General features: G+C 42.4%; 1 protein-coding gene and 1 pseudogene across 1 annotated transcript in view; one reads left to right on the plus strand and one right to left on the minus strand.

The window, feature by feature from the left end:
* The window catches only part of Rasgrp3 (RAS guanyl releasing protein 3), a 103,962-nt gene extending 82,117 nt beyond the window's left edge, over nucleotides 1-21,845 (minus strand). The window contains exon 1 of the mRNA XM_036171095.1: nucleotides 21,631-21,845. The gene's annotated coding sequence lies outside the window, so the exon portion shown is untranslated. The remainder of the gene's footprint in view (nucleotides 1-21,630) is intronic.
* On the plus strand, nucleotides 1,396-1,470 carry LOC118572057 (annotated as a pseudogene).
* Nucleotides 21,846-23,093: the final 1,248 nt, after the last annotated feature.

A 23,093-nucleotide genomic window follows, 5' to 3' on the forward strand; every position in this document is an offset into this window, starting at 1 on the left:
TATAGATTTGCCTTCAGTGGACACGGGTCTCCTGAGTCCACCAATCTGCTTTGGGTTCACAACACAGCCTCTTGGCCTAGCCTAGACGATAACGGTCTTTCTACACTTTTAAATAAATGAATGAGTGGATGAATGGAGACATGGATAGGTGGATAGATATTTGTATGGATGTTTCCATCAGGGCTATGACTACAGAATGGATAATTATTTTGATTCCAATCCACACACTCAAAATTGTGCACAATTCCAAAGAATGTCCATCAGTTGACTGCCTTTTTCTCTTCACTTTAATTACCAGATTCCCAAACCCAGCTAGCCAACTACAATTCTACTCCCTTGTACTGGCTCCAAAGTCAATGATTCCAACCTTAGTGCCAAACTGCCTGCTCAAATTTTAATCCAACCATTTACAGTCTCCTGTATAGGTGTGGAGGCCTAGGCATTTGACCACACTTCCACATCCTGTTCTAAAGTATCACTTACTTCATCAGATTCATCAGTGAACAGGGCCACTGTTGACTTACGCTGTATCTGTTCAACTTTTCTTCAGCAGTCTCTTGGGGGATAGCTGGGGTTTCTCAACCTATGAGTCATGACCCTTGGTGGGGAGGTGAGGTGGGGGGATGAGGGGTATCAAACAACCCTCTCACAGAGGCCACCTAAGACCATCAGAATCCACAGATGTTTATGTTATGATTCATAACAGTAGTAAAATTATAGTTACAAAGTAGCAAGGAAAATAATTACATATTGGGGGTCACCACAACATGAGGAACTGTATTAAAGGGTCACAACATTAGGAAGGGTGAGAGCCACTGATGGATAGAAATCCTTTGAGCCCTTTGCCCTTTCATAGGACTTTCTGGGAGAATAGAGATGAGATCTCTAGCTGAGTAGAGCCAGCTAAGGAGGACCTAATGTAATTTATTGCAAGAAGATTTTCTTACTTGTACATTGTGGTAGGTAAACTAAGAAGACACTTTTAGCAGGATCTCAAAAATGGTGGGTAAATGATCTTTCTGCTGAATCTTTTCATTAAAACTGGAGTGTTCTCAGGGTTCAGTTTTATGATGTCCACTCCTGTCCATGACAAGTAGGCCACTCTTGTGGAGTATCGCACCTCACATGGAGGGTTCAGAACTGAAAGCCTGGCTTGGTTTCCTTCGGGAGATCATTAGAGGTTCAAATAAAACCTCTCAGTTAGTGGGAATGAGCAGAGGGGAGTGAGCCATCCAAACAGAAGAGCAAGGGCTGCTCGGCTAGAAATGGCCAACCCAAACCAGTGAAGCTGTGGTAGAGCGTGAATTCCCACAAACTCTCTTCCAGCAGTTCTCAACCTGTGGGTCGTGGCCATCAGAATACACATACTTCTGAAAGCCTTAGGAACCCCTAACCATCGCTTCTTGGCCTTTTGGCTAAGATCAAGTGTAGGAACCCCTAACCATAAATTTATTTTTGTTGCCACTCCATAACTGAAATTTTGCTACCGAGCAGTGTCTCAGCTCCTAAGACTATCAGAAATATGTGTTTTCTGATGGTGGCACCCCACAGATTGAGAAACACTACGTGAGTGGTTTATTCTAGTTACTGGAACCATAGGCATTGCATCACCCTGGAGGATGAGGTAAGGGTGCACCCTACTTCGCAAAATCAGAAAACCAGCACTCTTGTGCTTTGATTTAGGAAATGCTTAAATTTAAAAGCATTGCACACTTGTGGTAGCAAACGGAACAAGACAGGGCTATGTGTGAGAGCTTACCAATCCCCTTTTCTAGGTGTTCTTGTCTCTCTGACGTAGCATGTATTTTCTGTCAGCAATATGAGATTCTAAAAAGATAGATAGCATAGATCTTCTTTTCTATTTTTAAAGCTGATGCTCTGTAAACTTTTTTCCTTTAATAACATATAATGGCCATATGTATTGGCTCCAAACTCAATAATACAGTTTTTTTTTATTGTTACATCCACTGTATAGCTACATCAGAGGGTACTCACTATACTATTGATGAATACTCAAATACCAGATTTTGCCTCTGTAAGCACCATTACCCACAGTATCATTGAGTACATGTCTTTTATTTCTATAGTATAGATCTGCAAACTGGGTTTATTAGTGTTGCTAATTTACTGATTTCTGTGGACAAAGATCTTCTTGATCAAATGCTAGCCAGGTTTCTCACCTCTCTTACCCATCTAGACCTACCAGGATTTGAACAAACCCAGGTTGCAGAGATGGCTCAGTGGGTTTGTTGCACAAATATGATGACCTAGTTTTGGACCCCGGAATCCACACAAAGTTGGACATGGTGCCTCATGCCTGTTGTCCAAATGCTTCTATAGAGAGATGGAAGGTAGAGACAGGAGAATGCCTGGAAGGGGCAGCTGACCTAGCATGCCCAGTGGCAAACGGCAAGGAGGCCCATCTCAAACAAGGTGGAAGGCGAGGCCCGGCACTTGAGGGTGTCCTCTGATCTCTCCATGTGTGCCACGAAACACACGTGCTTGCTTGCACTCACACATATGAGTGCACGTCCATCACAACACACACACACACACACACACACACACACACACACACACACACACACACACACACAATTTGAACAAACTCCAAAATAGTTTCTAGAACGTCAAGGCAACATCTGTGAGATTACTTTGATTTGCTATTACAAATGAGTCCCTTCCCAAGGTTGCTCAAGGCTGGCAAAAATCTTTACTGGCTGTTCCAGCCACCAGACAGACAAGACCCATGTCATTTGGTCTCTGTGGGAGGACAGATTTCTAACTTTGACAACTGCTAACTTCCTGACTTTGATAACTAGCAGACACAGACAGCCTAATATCGCCAATACCCGTCAACGCTCTGCCTCTACTAAGCCCCTGCTCGGTTGCCCCGCATTTTCCCTTTAAGACACCTGGGTGCTTCTGTGTAAATCACATTTACCTCCTAATCTTTACACTGGGCTCTTTTGCCATAGTTACTACTAATGAAAATCTGTCCTTTGTCTCTTGAACTCTTATGAAACCAAACAGGATTCTCCTTTTTGTTTTTTTATTTATTTTTGTTTTGTTTTGTTTTTTGTTTATTGAGACAAAGTTTCTCTGTGTAATAGTCCTAGCTGCCCTGGAACTCACTTTGTCATCCAGGCTGGCCTTGAACTCACAGAAATCCACCTACCTCTGCCTTCCAAGTGCTGGGTTTAAAGGTGTGCACCACTACCATCTGGCATCCTTTTCTTATATGGTTAATTTTAGCAGTAAGTATAGTTATAACAAATGGTACAACTTCTATAATTAATGTTTAATATTCTTACTATTAGTGGCAGGGGGAGGTGCAGGTCTATGTCGGTCAGGGGACAACTCTGAAGAGTTGATTCTCTCCTTCACACAGGTTCCAGGGATTGAACACTGGTCATGGCCATCAAGGTTGTATGACAAGCACATTTCACCGCTGAGCCAACTCATCAGCCCTAAAACTAAAACTGAAGGGAAGTACAAACTCGGTCCTGATATGGTTTAGATGAAAGTCCCAGTGCCCACGTGTTAAAGGCTCAGCTCCACCCCAGTGCTGATGGGAGGTGACAAGACCCATAAGGGGTGGAGCTTAGTGGGAGGCCTGTCAGTGACCGGAGGCGTGTCCTTGGAGGGAAAGGTAGGACCTTTCCTGCTCCCTCTTTTCTTTTCACTTCCCAGCCCTTGGGCTTTTAGAACTCTCAAGGCTACAGGAAATTAGTAGATCTTCATAGTATACATTTGGTCATATCTGAGTGTGAATTGGATTGATTTGCCTTAAAAAGATGTTTATTACCTTTACTGTTATAGTGGTGGTTTCATGCATGCACGCTATGTCAAGAAATCTAGTTGTACTTTAAATATGCATGATTTATTTTATGCCCATTGTACCTGGACAGTTTTTCTTTCTTTCTTTTCCCCCGCCCTTTTAGTAGAATGGAAATGCTGTAGATATCACTCTGTATGCTGTGAATGTGTTGCTCTGATTGGTTAATAAACAAAGTGCTGATTGGCCAATAGCCAGGCAGGAAGTATAGGCGGGACAAAGAGAGAGGAGAATTCTGGGAACAGGAAGGCTGAGTCAGGAGTCGCCAGCCAGACACAGAGGAAGCAAGATGTGAAAGTACGGTAAGCCCTGGCCATGTGGCAACTTGTAGATGAATAGAAATGGGTTAATTTAAGATATAAGAACTAGATAACAAGAAGCCTGCCATGGCCATAGCTTAAACATAATATTAGCCTGTGTGTGTTCATTTGGGTCTGAGAGGCTATGGGACTGGTGGGTGAGAGAGATTTGTCCTGACCTCAGGCCAGGCAGGACACATGGAAACTACCAGCTACACTGAAATGCTCAACAGTAATTGAAGGGCTAACAGCCACTGGCAGGCCTTGCCTTCTGCACATCCCTACCTTCCATTCTCCCTTGCTAAACTATTAGATTGCATTTCTAAAGCTAGCCCCCAAGGTCTATTCCATTATTTGACCACTTACTTCCTTATGCCTGACTAAGACTCCAAGGTCTAGCAATCAAAATTCATTATTTGGCTACACTGTTCAATCAGGACTTTCCAACTCATCCTAACACAGACTTCCCCCTTTTTCACCTTAAAAACCAATCCTGCAAAAATTCCTGCTGTGTCTTTGTCCAACCCAAAGGCACCCCCCCCCCCCCCCCCACCAACCCCCAACCCCTTCATCCCACCTCCACCCCAACCTCCCACCCCCGCCCCACTCCTCCACCACTACCTCAACCCCTGCTTGTCCCTCCAGGGTAATAAATCTCCTTTGTGCTAAGAATTTAATGTCTGGGTGTGTCCTGTGCTTACTCCAGGGACCCCTTTCAGTAATAGCATTAAAGAAGAATGAGTTCAGAATCGAAGGTCTCTAAGGTCCTAATTCTTCAGAAGAAGGCTGAGGGTGGTTTTTGTTCTTACTGATTGGATTTGGTTTGATTTGGGTTTCTGAGACAAGGTCTCAGTGAACAGCTCAATCTGGCTTTGAACAAATTTGCTCTGTAGCTGAGGCTAGCTTCAAATTCTTTGTCTTACTGCCCCAGCCTCTCAAATGCTGAGATAACAGGTGTGTGCCCCATGCCTACCTTAGAGCAAACATGTTTATATTAGACTTTGTTAAACCAAGTGTGTGTTCCAGCTATAAAACAGAGGAGACAGAGTGTGTAACTGCCAAGGCACAAATTGGGGGAAAATGGAATACAGTGAACTTTAAGAATTCAAAAGAGGACAAAACAAACAAACAAACAAACAAACAAACAACTAGTGATACTAAAAACTAAAGCTTTTTAATATTCTAATGACCACAGTGTGGATTGTCTAAACTCACCATCAGAGTGTAAACACTGTTATTAAATAACAAAGAAGATAGGCCTGGGTTCAGCTCAGTTCCCACTAGGGTATAAGGTTGTTGCATGTACACCGGGGACCAGAGAGACACCTCTCATCAGCTCAACTCCTTTAAACTGCTTATTGCAAAGCTTTGAAACAAATTAAAAGCAGGTTCTTCGTGCCAAAAATAACAGAGGGCACTGATGCATGCAGTTGGAAAAGTGAGGGATGGGAGAAGTACCCAGGAGACAAAGAACATATCTGTGCCATAAGTTCGACACAGAGAATAAAACTGGCAAAAAAGTACCTAACACATGCCCAGTGTCAGTCAGCTGGATAACAGGTGTCCGGCCGGGATAAGACAAATCACACAACACTTCCTACTGGAGTGGGCAAAGAGGGCAATCTCTAGCACCCATGAACTCCTGTTCTCCCTAGGATTTCAGAAGGTGAAATCTTTGCCTGCATAACAGAGACAGAACTCCTTGAAGAAATCTACACTAAATTTAGCCAGGCCAGATGGTACAGTTCTTCTCTTAGTTCAGAGCGTGCAAAACTAGATAGATGGTTCTAATCATTCTTATCAGGGAAGCAGATGGAAAATTCTTTCCAGAAGGTAATCCTTTAGTCTGATTCCAGAAGGAGGCCATGTGGTTCCTCTGGGCTGTCTATGTTTGACAATGCTTTCTCAGCCTCCATTCATTTTATACACGTTGGGAATGAAGTGCAGGGAATTGTGAGTAAGATACTAGGAAATTAGGAACATGACAGCAGCTCATTACCTGAAGATAGCATCTTTCCAAACGTTCTTCCCCAATCCCAATTTTCAAGGACTTCATGGTGCTGTCCTGATTACCCAGTTGCTAAAATAGAAAACTGAACAGGATGAGGAACCCAAAGACCCAACTTCTCAGCTACCTCAGCCTTAGTCCTTTTGAGGGACAGTGAGCAAGCAATTCTACTACACTGCTCTTAGGAGTCCATCTTAAGAGTAAATCAACAAAATTAGTGGCAGTTTGTGACTCCTGGATTTCTTTTCAAAAGGAGAGGAAATGACACAGAAAAGGTGTTTTGATCAACTGTTCTTCTGACGTTGTTAAGACACAATCTTCCTAGCAAACTCCCCATTATTCTGGCTCTTGGAACCCCTCTGCCCCCTTCTCTGCAGTGAACCCCAAGCCTTAGGTTTGGGGAGTTGTGTTGTAGATGTATCTGTTGGCACTGGGCACTACAATTCTGACTTTTGATTCCTTGTGGTTTTCTGTGATAGTCTCCGGCTGTGGCAGAGAGAAGTCCCTTGATGAGGGGTAATACTTATCTGGGGGGCCATAAGGACAAACATTTAGAATGTAGTTAGGGATTTAGTAAAGCGGCTGTTGTAGACTCTTCACTGGGTAGATGGTTATGTTTCCAGTACCTGGCTTGATTTCCCTCTTACTGAGTGGAATCTTAAGTCCGTGTCTTGAGCCCTGAACAAGGACAGCAGCGACAGACACACTAACATGGATGGGGTGCGGGAGAAGTTCATAAATGTACATATGAAACCACAATTAAAGAAAAAGGTCATGAGTTTGAAAGAGATGGGGGGAAGAGTTTATGGGAGGATTTTAGGGGAGGAAGGGAAAGAGGGAAATGAAAATTTTTATTTGTATTTATTTACTTTGATTTTTCAGGGCTGGGTTTCCCTGTGTAGCCAAAGCTGTCCTGGAATAGCTCTGTAGCCCAGACTGGCCTAGAACTCAGAGATCTACCTGCCTCTGCCTCCCAAGTACTGAGATTAAAGGTTTGTGCCGTCAGTCATGGCCGGTGATAAAACTATAGCCTCAAAAAATTAAAAAGAACCATCCTGTGCTGCCTAAATGTAAAATGTATGTACTTCTTATTTTCATGAGACAATCTGAGTGCTGTCTGGTGCTGTTGTCTACATGATGTCATCTACAGAAGAGGCTGAGGTCTATTTTGCACTGTGACACTGTCTGCCTAGGGTTCCCACTTCCTTCTGGCACCATTTTCAACTGCCCAGTATACTTTAGCCCATACACATGTGACCCAACCAAAGCCCCTCACACCTTTAATCCCAGCACTTGGGAGGCAGAGGTAGGTTCGAGGCTAGCCTATTCTACAAAGGGAGTTCTAGGATAGCCAAGGCTACACAGAAAACCCTGTCTGAAAAACAAAACAAAACAAATAAGCCAAAAAAAAGGTAACATACTGTACAAAGAAGAAAAATAAAATTCTGTAATCACAACTTTGTGAAGTTTGTATGGTACACATGTGTAGCAGCCTGCAGATAGATGTCCCCCAGCTAACCTCATAGACTCTTGTGTAGTCCTGGCTCACACTGAATGCAGGCAGATTCTCTCTGGCCAACAGGATACATGAAAAGTGACAGTTCAATTACCAAGGTAAGGCCGGAAAAAGCATTGCCTCACTCTGAAGGAAGTCTGATGCCATGCCAGGAAGATCTTGTTATTTCCTCCAGTAAACCTCTGCCCTGTTTGCTTTCTCTACGCATTCTGAGAATCCCACTGTGCATAAGTGAGTTGACAGAAACCTTGTAAAATCTAGATGGAAAAATAAACATTCAGATCCCTGAAGTCCAGTGAACCTCAAGTAGTTAACATAGAAAGATATCGTCACAGCGACACAATGTAATCATTTCTCAAAATCCAAAGACAAAGGAAATGTGGAAAGGCAGCAAGAAGAGAAACAACTCATCACATAAAAAGAAAACCTTCAGAAGACAATCATCAGGTTTCTCAGCGGAAACCTTGCAGGCTGGGAGAAAAATGGAATGATGTCACAGAATCTTAAAAAAAAATCTATCAACTAAAGATACTAAACCCAGCAAGGTCATCTTTCAGAAATGAAAGAGATAAAAGGGACCTCCCCAGACACACAAAAGGTGTGGGGGTTCATCACCAATTAGACACCCCCTAGGAACCAAAGAGAGGTCTTCAAGTTAGAAAGTACATGAAAGTATAAAACTTATCTCTAGGGGTTGGAGCAGTGGCTCAGAGGATAAGAGCATCAGCTGCTCTTCCAGAGGACCCAGGTTTGATCCCCAGCACTCACATGGAGGTTCACAGCTGTTATTCCAGTGCCAGTGGAGTTAATGCCCTCTTCTGGCCTCTAAAGGCACTGTACATCAGTGCACAGACACACATGCAGGCAAAAATACCCATACACACAAAATAATAAATAAAATTTTAAGATATTAAACTCATCTCTGTTTTTTTTTTTAAAAAGTAAGCATTTAGTTAAGTTCAGAATGCAGATACTCCTTAACTTACAATGGGATTGCATCCCCTAAAAGATCATCAGATGTCAAAAATATTGAAGATTAAAAAAATGCATTTAATTCACCAAACCTTCCATTCATTGGAACATGGCAACACAGTAAGGTATATGTTTGTTCTATAGTCATGCTCCAGACAGAACTAGGGCTCATATCCACTGCCCAGCATCACCACAGACTACATGTTGTGTATCACTGGCTGGAAAATGATCAAAATCAGAAATTTGAAACATGGTCCCAACTGAATGGATTCAATTTTGCCTAACACAAGACTGAAAAGAAAAATTGTGAGCCCATCATAAGTATGGATCCATCCATATTCTGAGACCACAGTGGTGATGCCCTAGCCACTTTAAACTATCATATAAAAATGGAAGGCAAAATGTATTGATACATTGTAGCTATGGCTACATTCATTTGTTAATAGACACACAATACGGAATGGTGCAAATTGCGACATCATTAACAAAGAGTTATTGTTTTCAGCTTAAAATAGATGGCTAAAAATATGGAATGTTTTGTGTGAGCCTCAGGTGGTAACTACAAAGCAAATTCCGGAAGAACAAACGAGAGATTAAAAAGTTAAGGAATCAAAGCATACTCCCCCAACGTCAACAGAAAACCAAATCACAAAGGATGTCAGCCTCCAAGGAAGAATGAACAAAAGAACTCTTAAATAGTAGACAACCAGCTAGCGAAACGTCTCTGTTGGTAAGTGCTTGTTACTACACAAGCATGGTCTGAGTTTGGAGCCCCATCACCCATGTAAAATACCAGGTGTGGTGCACCCACCACTGTGCGGGGAAAGCGTATCCCAGAGATTTGCTTGCAAGCCAGTCTAGCCAAGTAAGGAACCAGTGAGAGACTTTGTTTCAAACAATAAGTTTGGGAGTGCTAGAAGACATTCAACATAACCTGTGACCTCCACACATGCACATGTGGACAAGTATATCCATGCATACACGGGAACACATACGCATATACCATATAGACACAGGAGAGGAGCAATATAAAGTCCTTACCTGTTAATAATCCCTTGCTAAGTAAATGGATTGAGTCAAAAGATATAAAGTGGCCAAATGAATACAAATGAAAGCTCCAACTATGTGTTATTAGCAAGGGTCCCATGTCAGCTACACCTACTCTAAAAGTAAAGGGATGCAAATGGGTATTCCATATGCATGGAAAGCAAAGAGAACAGAGATAGCTACATTTATGTCTAGTAAAGGAGATGCCAAGTCAAAAACTATCAAACCAAAGAATGGCATGACATGAGAAAGGAGTTAATGTATCAAAAGGCTCTAATAACTATAAATACATGTGACTACTATAAACGTAGGTATTTGCAAGTGTGGACGGGACTTAAGGTAGAAATAGTATAATCATAGAGAATTCAGACATACATCATTCAACAGTGGACATAAACCAAAGTAGAAATGATGGAGTTGAACAACCCACTAGAGGTTGAGTGGACTTGCACAAAGAAGATTCCACCCAACAGTGGAATGTGCATTCTTTTAAGTGCATGCAGAATAGTCTCCAGGATAGGCCAGATGTTAGGCCATGAAACCAGTCTTAACAAATCTTAAAAAAGTAAAACCATGCCAAGGAACTTTTCCAGCTGCAACAGCATGAAACAAGAAATCTAGTATGGGCTAGGGCTGGGTATCATGAATCACACCTGTAATCCCAGTACTTGGAAAGGAGAGGCAGGAGGATTCAAAGTTGGAGGCCAGCCTGGGCTATACAGGGAGACCCTGTCTACACGTACATTTCTAAGAATCAAATTAACCATGAGTGGTGGTTCCCACCTTTAATCCCAGCACTGAAGAGACAGAGGCAGGTGGAATCTCTTTGAGTTCAAGGCTAACCTGGTCTGTATAGCAAGTTCCAGGCCAGCAAGAGCTACTGAGTGAGACCAAATCTCAAAAACAAAAACAAACAAAAAATTAGTCTCACAAAAGATGCATCAATTCCTAAACTGGGGAGCTGCTAGACTTTTTCCTATTCCTGTGTGTGGGTGCATGGTGAGGTTAAGAAAGCTTGAGAGAACAAAGGGGCCAGTGAATGAAGGGAGGGAGCGAGAAGTGGCCATCATGTTCCATCATGTAGCTTTAGCCCTTGACCTGGTTTCTAGAGAAAAGCCTTCATCTTCCCGGTCACTTCTATTTGCACAACACACAGCTTTTCTTGTAACAGATTCAACACTTCGCCCATATTTCTGTTTCTGGCAACCTGGGCTAAGACTGTAGGCAGTTTGCACCTTTTCCCAGACACGCTGTTCGCTCCGGATTTCAGAAAGCAAGCGAGTATGTGGAGAGGGAGTCCCTGAGGGTGGGAAAGCAGCTGTGAGGTTACTAAGAGAATCCAGGAATGAGGTAAAAAGGAACAAGAATAGAAGGAAAGGCACTGTGAATGGAAATGAGACGCATCTAACAGGAAGGATGGCCAGCTGGGCTCGTGGTGGGTGAAGGGTAGGATGGCCCCAGCCAAATGGAGTGATGTCAGTATTTCAAAGGGCAACGCCCACTGAGTGGATATCCACCGAGGACGGAATTCTCATCTCAGAAACACCAAGTTTAAGACTATGAGGAACACCAAGAAGAGGCATGTTGGAGACAATTGGATAACCCTGGGCCTAGAGCATAAGCTCAAATCCTCTCAAAGCCATTTAAGCAAGGTCAGGGTTGGTTATGCCTCAGTGGTAAGAACAAGTGTAACCCAGGAGAATGGGTTTCGGGAAACACAGGAAACAATTACACTTGTGGGGAGAGAGAGAATCTCTTCGAGAGGTTAGAAGGGCCAAGGAGATGGCTCTGTGGGTGAGGGCACTTACCACATAAGCTGGACCGCCTGAGCTCAATATTTGGAATTCACATTTTAATAAAGGCAGATACGGTAGTGCATACACATCTGTATTCCTGGTGCTCCCATGGCGAGATGGGCAGCACAGATAGGGAAATCAGCTGAAAACCCTCTTACACAGCAACACAAGAGAGACCCTGCTTCCAAACCAGGTGGAAGGAGGGAACCCAATCCCCAGAAATTGTCCTCTGACCTCTATATGAGTGCTATGGAAAATGCACACACACACACACACACACACACACACACACACACACACACACACACAATCAAGCGAGCAATCTATCAATAAAGTGGAGGAACACCAGAACTATGAAGTATCTGATACTGGGAGAATCAAGTAGAGCAAGGTGTTCTCTATTCCCCTTCTCAAACTTCTGTCCCAACCTTCTTGCAAGTCCCTGCATTCACTTACTGTCTGGTAAAACTGAGCACTGGCATGCTCTATTGATCTTGACTGGGGACCAGTTAGTGTCTGGCTTTGTTACACCTACCTCACTTCCTAGTGCTTAGAAGCAAGCAACAGTGGCAGTACCTTCAGGATCCAGCTTGCAGCTACTCACCAAAGCATAAAAACTGGGAAGTGAAGGCTGATTGCGTATCCCTCCCTTATTTTCCCAGACCACGGAGGCTGCAGGGTCATTCCTCCAAGCCCAGTCTCAACCCTCCCTGCAAGGAGTATGCATTAAGTGCACAGCCAAAAGTATTTCTTTAAAGAAAAGCCAAGACCAGGGTTTGGAAGTAAGTTAGACAAAAGACTAAAAAGGGCCCGGGGGGGGGGGGGGGGGGGATGGGGCACACCTTTGATTCCAGCACTCAGGAGGCAGAAGCAGACAGATCTCTCTCTGAGTTTGAGCCTACAGAGCAGGTTCCAGGACTACCAGGGCTACACAGATGGGTCATGGAATGGACACATGATGACTAAAAAGGACTTTGTCCCTAAGTCACTTAGATAAGTGACTTTCTTGAGAATTCTATTTCCTCATTCTTTGTTAATGGATTGAGTTTTCTACCAACATTAACAGATAAAATACATAGGCTTTACCTCTTTAGCTTGTCCTGGAATGCAGGACAGCATCTACTTCCTGCAATCTTTACTATTGCTTGTTTCTTTGCATACAAGGTGATGATAAGTTGACAATTCATGCTATTTCATTAATTAACATGGCATTCATACATTGGTCATACAATGCAATTATTAATATATTAATATAGTTAGTGTATAAAGTATATTGCATCAATGTAGAAACATTATATTTACCACTGTATTTCTTTGTAAATAAAATGAATAATTTCAGGAATATAATAATATATTTATATTAAACAATAACTTATCAAGCAAGAACTCAGTCCATTATACATTCATTGTAGATGCATTGAAACAATTTCATCGAAGACATATGGCATTTTAGGTGCAGATGCCTGATCACTATTTATAGCTTTCTTTCTGTAGAGAAAATGGAAAGTGAATTTAGAGGTCCAAGAAAATCCCCAAGCTTTTGGAGCATTCCCAACATGTGAGCCATGCAGCAAATGGTCATTACTTGCGTTTTAGACGTCTTTAGCTTTTATTCTGAGTCTGGACTTTTTCTGGCTGCTCTAAGTCTACCTTCATAATCAAACCCCTGTGTAACAAGAGAGGAACCCCAAAGAGGACTGCTGCAGTTGGCTGCAGCCCCTCCTCAGGGCTCCAGGGGCCCGGATTTCCAGGTCTCTGCCTTTGGCAGAACCATGGGAACTTACAGGCTCTTCTGGTCGTATCCCCTTCCACAGGTTTATTTTTGCATCTCCTTATTTAGCACTTCGAGCTATCTTTACCACCCCAGCTGACTGGCATGGGAGTCCCCAGGGCAGGGAGTTACACAAGACTATTGAAGCATGCTTCCTACATTTCAAGTGAAACATCAGCAAGTAGTCACAATGCTAGAACCGTGTGTGTGTGTGTGCGTGTGCGTGTGTGTGTGCATGTGTGCGTGTGTGTGCATGTGTGTGTGTGTATGTGTGCGTGTGCGGGTGTGTGTGCACGCGCGTGTGCACACGCACAAATGCACACATTTAAATTGCTAATGATGTCTTCCTTTTATGTACCACCAGAAGCACAAAATCACAAATGCTTTCTGGAACTCAGTTTCAGTCTGTGTAGAAGAATCTATTTTAGGCTTAGAATTTGGGCACATGCACACACACACACACACACACACACACACACACACACACACACGTGATACCCACAGGAGAGTCACGCAGATTCAAAACAAATAAAGTCTATTACAAGTATATAATCCGATTTATTTTGAACCTGCATGACTCTCCTGTCGGTGTAGTATGTGTGTCTGCAGGTACACTAGCCTGGTCTGGAGGCCAGGAGTCAGCCGTAAGTGTTTATCAATTCCCACCCTAATTTTTGAAACAGATTCATACTGAGCCTGGGGCTTGCCCTTTGGGGGCAGACTGGTGGGCCAGTGAGCCCAGCATGTGTCTGCCACTGTCTCGAGAGTTCCGGGGCTACAGAGGCAGGCCACCACTTCCAGCTTCTGTGTGGATGTGAAGGATGCAAATGCAGGTCCTCAGAACTCCTCTGCAAGCATTTTACTGGCTTAGCTCTCTCCCCAGCCCTGTTCACTCCTGTGTTCAACTGAGAAATCCATGAGTACTCAGACTCAACGAACTTTGAGTTGTTCTAATAGACCACATCACAAAAGCCTCCAGGCCTTTGCCTGCTTTCAACTATTCCATTTCCATTGAGACCTCAGAAGAGTTGCCAGCTCTCCAGGCAGGATGGAGGAGACTGTGAGTCCTGAACGCTGCATGCACAACCCACGTGTTACATGTGTTGCTGCCACACATGGCAGCCCCTGGACACCTAGAGCTACTGGGCACTTGAAACGAAGCTAATCTGAATCCAGATGTGCAGGAAACAAAACTACGCAACAAACTCCAAAGACGGCAGGAAAAGAGAGAAAGAGAGAGAGAGAGAGAGAGGTAAAATATCTCATGAACGGTTTTTATGTCAGTCACATATGTTGGATTAGTAACAATCTAGATAGGTGGTTAAATAAAACAAATTACTAAAATTCACTTGACTTATTTATTTATTTATTTATTTATTTATTATTTATTTAAATTCAGTCTCTTGACAAGATGAAATGAACCATGAATCTCCTTTTGTATTCCTCTTGGACACCACTGGTCTTATGGCCTCCCTAATAAAAAGCCGTACTCAGAGCCCTTGCAAAATTCTACTGCAAATTGAATTACTTGGAAGCAAATGGAACTGGAGCAAAGGTTGCAAAGGTCCATGCTGGTTCAGCTCCTCCATGCACAGAATTTTAATACCTCCCAACACATCAGCCGTGGACATCAGCCCTTAAATGATGAAGCCACCTTCTGTCCCTTAAGCCATTCCCAATTGTCAATACACTCTTCGTTCTCATCTACAAAGTCGTTAGTGATACCCACCTCATCTACGAAGGCGTTAGCGATACCCACCTCATGTCAAGGAAACTGGGCAGTGAGTCATGAATAAGTCTCCTGAATTTTTGACCACCACCCTCACTGCTACCCCTTACCCCTGTCTACTACGGCTACACAAAGGCAAGAGATCAGTCTGCAAATATAGAAACATGAATGTGATTGTTTCAAGTTCAATGGAAAGTCAAAATTCGAATAGTTCATGTCTGGGCTGCAGGCAGCTAGTCTGATGCGGGAAAATTCCAGAGATATTGCTGAGTAGTGTTCCTGGATTTGTGTGTAGGGTGGAGCTCACCTTGGCCCCGGGATAGCAGTGAACATAAACTATTCAACACCAATCCCTGATATGGATTACCAGATACTGAATTCAACACATATTGGGGGGCAGTGCTGCCAGGAAAGAATAGTATTACTGCTTGTTAAAAAAAAATAGTGATTTCACAGTAGATTGGGAACAAAACAATACTATCTTTGTGGGGTTCTGAAGTGAGAGCAGAAATAAGGCCGAGACAGGGTCCACTGAAATTCCCAGTTGGAGCTGCTGACATCTTGTCTGCCTATAATTGTTTTCTTCCATTCATTTCCTCCAATTGTCAATTATTACTAAAACAATTACGGAAAGAAAAAAAAAGTGTGTGTGTATGTGTGTCTTTGTTTCCTGTTGCCCATGAAATGCGGTGAAGTCATAGAGCAGATCAGTGCATCACAAGCTTTTCCATGACCATAAATTACACTGTCACAAACAGGATACGGCTCTTAGCTGGGCGAGGAGGCCACAAATGGCGCTGAATTAGCACAAGCGTATTGTTGACCATGACGGCAGGGCACAGGACAGAGACTGGGCTCTCTACTTTGTAGATGGGGTTTCGATCCTGTTTATAAAGTAGTATGCGTTTATTTACCCCAGACAGAGTAGAAAATAAAAGTCACTGTTATTTCACTGACTGTTAACGTCTCAGTTTGTGAACTCTCAACTCTTTGTTCCTTCATATATATACTACATACATGTATATATGTATGTATATGCACATTTGACCATACCACAAATCTAATCTTAGAGCCTTTTCTTTCTCATGTAACATTAAGTGTGACTATTTCCCAACACCTTTAAATAGTCTAATGGAAACTATCATCTCTATAAAATTAAAAATTATGGAATAATATTAAATAATTCCACTTTTTAAATATTTTCCATTTAGTAATAAAGTACTGCCTGTTGCAGGTAAAGATTCTTCTACAGGGCCTGGAGACTGCTCACCTGCTGAAAGGACTTGCTGCTCCTACAGAGAGGGGATTGGAGCTCAGTTCCCAGCACTCGTGTAACAGCTCACCGTCACCCCCCCCCCCCCCCCCCCCCCCCCGCCCAGCTTCATCCGAGAGGGTACTGCACACCGGTGTTGTACCTCTATCCATATACGCAGGCAAAACACAAACATAAGATAAAAATAAGTAATTTTTTAAAGATAAAAAGTCTGCAGACATTTTTGTCTGAATTTGATTATTTCCTTGGACTGCATTTCTAAGTTAGACTTTTCATTTTCTACTTAAAAAGATACATTGTGCCAGGTGGTGGTGGCACACACCTTTAATCCCAGCACTTGGGAGGCAGAGACAGGCAGATCTCTGTGAATTCAAGGCCAGCCTGGGCTACAGAGTGAGTTCCAGGAAAGGCTCCAAAGCCACACAGAGAAACCCTGTCTCAAAAAACAAACAAACAAACCAATATATAAATAAATAAATAAAATACATTGTGATGTTTAAGAAGTTCTATTAACAATAAAGTCTTACGTGTGTATTTTAAAAGTTTATCTTTTATATATAATATCTTTATCATCTTTAATAGTCAAATATAATAAAACTAATATATTTATTTTTTCATTCTTTGCTGGTATTGGTCCTGCAGTCTAGGGTCTTACATGTGCTGGGCAAGTGCCCTACCACTGAAGGGTCTGTATAATTTCATAAATGTTTTCCTCAGCTTATTAATACAAATAGCCTTTAAACTAGTGTGGGCACCGCAGGCTAGTGATGTAGTCACTTTGGGAACTTCGGCCACATTATTGAGATTGCTGAGTGGCCTGCTGCTCCCAGTCAGCCTCTACTGTCTCTGGCCTGGATGGAGGGTTTTTAGCAGATGACCCATCTAGAGGGTAGCCAGGGACAGAGGCAGGAGATGGACGCCTTGGTTTTGTTCTACTGCACAATCTTTATTCCAGTAGAATAACCAAGGGAAGAAGAAAACTGAGCTAGTAAGGGGAAAATAATACAGGTAATAAATATATAACAAATACAGACAATTATAATGATATGTTCCCGTAATGCCAGCATTTGGGAAGCTGAAACAAAATTACCAGTTTGGGCTGCAGAGTGAGACCCTGGCTTATAAAAAAAAAAAAAAAAAAAAAAAAAAACAAAGATGAGGACAATAATAACTGAAACCTCTTTGTATTAACTATTTCCATTTCCTCAGAGATACTAACCCAAGGGTGTGCAATATTCCTTTACACTGTAAAAATATGTCACTGTAATCAGTTTAATAAAAAAGCTAAATGGCCAATAGCTAGGCAAGATTTTTTGAGGCAGAAAGAACTCTGGGAAGAAGGAGGAGTCTCCAGCCAGATGCATAATGAGTAGAACACACACACAAAAAAATGGGATAGAGGTAAAAAGCCACATGGCAGCACGTAAATTAATAGAAATGGGTTCATTTAAGTTATAGGAACTGGTTAGAAACAAGCCTAAGCTATCGGCCAAGCTTTCATAATTAATAAGAAGTCCCTGTGTCATTATTTGTGGGCTAACTGTCCCAATAAGAAAGTACTACTGCACAAAGGCAAGGAAGTCTATGAATTCTACTCAAATTTGGAACAAGAAAGGACCAGAAATCTAGGTTATACATGAACAAGGACTTTGGTTCCATTTCCTGTTATCTTTCAGTGACTGTAGTCCTGAATTATGGATGACTTGTAACACCCTCAGGGCTCTGCCCTTTCACCTATGACACATGACTACCAACGGAATCTTTCCGGAACTGTTTGTGAGTCCCTAAATAAGGTAATGAAGATCAGCATCCTGACCTTTCACTGAGATGCAGTAAGTGCTCAGGAGTAGCAGGCTGCTGTCACTGCCATTCCTTGCCTCCCTCCTCAGCTAGTCTGTGTTTCCAGCTGCTAGTAGCTTTTGTACCTGGTTATTCCGCCACCACCACCACCTCATACTCCATACATGTCTGATTCCTTCATCACTCCCTGATTCATTCAGAACTACCTTTGATGGGCTTTGAATGGACCATAAGTCTCTTTCTCTGTGTGTGTGTCTCTCACTCTGTGTCTCTCTCTTCTCTCTGTCTCTCTGTCTCTCTGTCTGTCTCTGTCTCTGTCTCTGTCTCTCTCTCTCTCTTTCTCTCTCTCTCACACACACACACACACACACACACACACACACACACACACACACAATCTGTCCTCTCCTCCCATAGCCATGCCTAGTTAGTTTTCAGAGCAGGTCAATTTGCTCCCTAATGGATTCTTCATGTGCATCAGAACCCAGACCTCAGGGACCTGCTCTCCCTACCCTAGAAAGTCCTGTGTCAAATCTTATCCACATCATTACCCTGCCTAACATCTCTCAGTGTCCCATGACATCTTTGTGATGTCCCTTAGTTTGGCATCAATCCCATAGCATATGGCCTCAACCTCTTCCAGACACTTTTCACATGCTCCACGTGTTCATTTCTCTGCTCTTGTCAAGCTGAATGACTCAGTTCCCTGACTGGATGCCAGAGAGTAGAATTAAAAATAAAGGGCAATTAATTAAATGTGATTTCAGGTGAAAGAGTAATAGCTTTATAAATGTGACCCATGCAATTGTCCCCATGTAAACTCGTGTAATAGGACACAGATACTAGAATGCTTTTTTGTTTTTGTTTTTTACTAGAAATTCACATTTCAGTGAGCATCCTTCATCTAATAACCCTGTTCCCTGGGCATGCCATGTATATCTCCATCTCTGTCCATGGTCACAGTTCCTTTCCCACAGTGGTTGTTCTCACCTCTGTCTGTCCTCATCACATATTTGCACTACAGGAACCAACTCAGCTTTATGTTCCACCAAGCCTCCCTGACTGAGGTCTTCCTTATCAAGGATTCGTTATATCATTAGTTTGGTTCCAGATACAGGATTTAATTCTATTTTTAATTCCTATTTAATTCTCTTTCTCTAACTGCATGTTGAGTGTACCAAGATCTGACATGATTTTACAACTAAGAGAACTTGATATGCTTTGGTGCCACGATGGTGGGTGTGGGGGTGCCACTTGCTAGCCTAGACTTCAGGGTTTGAGATTGCAGGAGACTGGAACTCTGCCAAGACCCTTAATCTGAAATTCAAGGCTCCTGTAGAAAGACAGAACCCAGCACACAGAGGCCCTGACCTCTGCCCAGCTTCAGGCCAGATGGGAGATGAGTGTGCCTTTGTCATGACTTTGGCCTGGTTTACCCCACACCCTCTTTTACATACTCCACATGTTGAAGATTATTTTCAATGACATCTGAATCCCTGGAGCTTCTCCTGATCTTTTGACCCTGAATTTCATTCCTATGGAAAATGAGGCCCAGAGTAGCTATTCTTTGTCACCTGTAAACACACAGTGATTGTAAGAGTCATCCTAGAGATGGCACCCCTCGATTTAGTTAATAGAAAAGTTTTTAAAAAATTGATAAATACTTTTCTAAATTACCTAACTTAAAATACTGCCAGGAGCCTGAAAATGCCTCAAGTAACCTATGAAGTTATTAAGCAATTCCTAAAAATGCAAGTGAAGTAACTGGCATCTTATGAATACATTTATTAAGCTTGGCACCCAGAAACCGATAGCTAATGATAAGACTTTGGCAGATAATATATATCCCAGAACTCATCATTTTTATCTACTTGATTCATATGAAAATGTAACTCTCATAAGGTTTACTGAAAGTGCTTTTTTCTTTTTCATGTGTATGCATGTGCTGTGCATGTGTGTATAGGTGTTCTCACATGCAGAGGTGTTAAGATGACCTGGGAGTCCTCCTCTAATGTATTCTTTGAGGCAAGAACTATATAATGAACCCAGAGCTTGCCAACATGGCTGGCTAGGCCACCCAGCATTAATGTGAGTACTGGGGATTGAAACCTCGGTCTTCCTGGTTGTTGCCTATGTGGCAAGCACTTTAATGACCGTCTTCTCAGCTGGCAAAAGTTGTTTAGCCATTTAGGGAGGGATGAGTTCAGCATTAGCAGATTCAGCATTATTGAGAGTGAGAGCCCAGTCCCTAGAGTCACTGTGTGACAGTTTAGTAGAACAAGATGGATTCAGAACTGACTTTGGAGTATTGTGGCGCCCTGAAAAATCAATATGGAGAATGGTTTGCTTAGATCTCTTATATCTCGCTAGTCATTCTGTTTCCCTTTGTCCTTTCAAAACTTCAGTACAACCAAGAAATTATGCTTCTCCTATTAAAAAAAAAAAACTCTGTGAACCATTTCCATGGAATGACTTACAAATTTTTAGTCAGAAACAAAACAAAACAAAAGAGCCCACACTTAAATTCTTTCAGAATACAAAAGAGCCAAAGAGAGCCGCCCTGACCTAGAAGGAAGTCCTAGGCTCCTCACCAGCTCTGGCAGGCTCACAGTTTGCCTTTCAACTTCGCTATCTTCTTGCTGCAGATTCTAAACACAGCAATCTCAAGTAGGGAGGGGGCTGAAAGAACAGTGACCTGTTTCCTTCTCAGCAACCAGCAGAGCCTCCTCCTTTGTCAAGTCACCATGCTGACATCAATCAAGCGTCTCTATCTGCCTCGGATGCACACAGCCTCATCATTTAAACAAAGGAGCTCACTCAGTGGCAAGGAATGTCATTTAGAAGGTCCCCTGGAACCTCCCAAGTTTTTGTGAGCAGCATCAACTGCTCTTGGATTTAATTTCCCTCCTACCTTTCCATCTCTAAGCACAAGAACGTTTTTTTGAAGACACTCAAAATACATGCAGCAGATATGTTTTGAAAAACAAAATGAAATGTAAATAATTACTGCAAATAGTTCCTATCACTGGAAAAGTTCAGCACTGGATTGTTTTGGTCTTCTAGAAGGTTCGCTCATCATTGTTTAAGAATGACTGATCAAAAAGGGAAACTTGGTACTAGAATAATTTTCATCTTCATGATTTTACACAAAACTTAAATTTCAGTAAAATAACTTCAGTGATTGTTTGGCTGTGTTTAAAGACATGCTTATTAAATAAATCCTAAGCTGATATTGATCAAAGAAATGGCAGATGGATTATTGATCAGCACAACAAAAAGCACAAACACTATCAGGCAGATGTTTTCAAAGGTGATCATCAATGAGATTATAGATGATGCTGAGATTAGCGGAAGTTACCACAAGGAAACCTGAAATAACCTTAAGACAAGCATTCACTATTAGAAGCTCAGGGTGCCATCACTGAAGCATCTGGCTGCTCTTCAGAGCAGACTTAAGCAAAGCTCACTGAACAGTTCCAGGAGAACATGCCCACAGTCACAAATCCTGCCCATGGCCAGAATGCAAAGCCAATCAAATGTGTTAAGACACAGCAAGAGGCAAACTTAAAAATGACATGTACCTTCGTTCGCAGACACGGAGTCAACAGACGCTCACGACACTAGAGAAGCATCTTTCTTTTCCCCGGGCTCTTGGAAGTTTCTTTTCAAAGTGCCGGAACACCTAGAGATCGCTGCTCTTGCTTGGAAAAAGCTGTCATCACCTCCATTGCTCAAGTACAGTTCAAAAATGAAGAGTTAAAAACAAAAAAGAAAGGAAAAGAAATTTGCAAGCCAATTATGCCTACCCACCACCACCACCACCACGAAGCTACTAAGCTTTGAGCTCAATGAAGTAAAGGTTGCTTGGCTAACCCGTAAGCCCACTTCCTCCTATTCTTTCCCTACTTAGTTTTCCGGCCTCCAGTAGAGTGGTGTTTTTTTTTTTTTTCCCCTTTCCTGGACTATAAATAAATCGGTTGTGTGAGTACTGAGGAAAGAAGAGGCAGGAAATGTATTTGATTTCAAAAGGCAGTCACAGATGTGTGTGTGTGTGTGTGTGTGTGTGTGTGTGTGTGTGTGTGTGTTCCTTTCAAGTCAACACCAGCAAACACACTAAAGAAAATGTAGCCTAAACAATTCAACTTTGGAGTGAGCAGTAGAGCTGCAACTTTCTGTCCCCCAGCTTCTGCTTGACTAGATATTGTCACTCTCCATTAGCAGAGCTTGAATTTGGGAACGTAACGTATTCTGCGTCAAACCACCATGAGCAGATCTACGCTGCATCCTTCATTTCAGACAGCTCAGACGGTGTCTGGCTGTGCAACCCAAGCTAGCCTCAAACTCATGGTCCCCCTGCCTCAGCCTCTCAAATACTGGGCGTGCAAGCACTCGCGACCATGTCAGACTCACTTGTTTCCTGTCCTTTCAAAAGATGTTGAGGTTAGAAGGATGGCTCAGCAGGGTGAGAACACTTGCTAGCGATCATGAGGACTGGAACTTGGTTCTGAGCATCCATGTAACAAGGTCGGCATCCCACAGATGCCTGTAACTTAACATGGAGAGATCCAATACCTCTTCTGGCCTCTGTGCACAAAAGCCCTCCTCCCCATATATGTGTGTATGTGTATGTGTGTGCGTATGTATACACAAATTAATAAAGTCTTTAAAAGAAAAACTGGAGAGTTTCCTGAGTCCAGGTGCTGAAAAATGAATATAGCATTTGAATATAATGGAAATGAGAAAAGCAGACACTTTCACAAAATCCAGTCTGAAACCATATCATCCATTCTTTTAACCAATAATAGCTTTTCTACATTCTTGCAATTCAAAGTTGTTCAAGTTCCCTCTTGATGGTTGACAATGTGAGCAAACACAGAAATTAGAGAGTATTTTTTACAGAGCAGATGGGCAGCTGAAACTTTAGCTATTCTTTGCTTCTGACATGTAGAGAAATAACCATTTGTATAACAGTAAGCAGAAATATAAAACTGGTCTGTGTTTTTAAAAACGATTTATTTTATTTTTAGTTACGTGTATATATGGC

Source organism: Onychomys torridus, chromosome 21 (assembly GCF_903995425.1).
Source record: "Onychomys torridus chromosome 21, mOncTor1.1, whole genome shotgun sequence".
NCBI classification, from domain to species: Eukaryota; Metazoa; Chordata; class Mammalia; order Rodentia; family Cricetidae; genus Onychomys; species Onychomys torridus.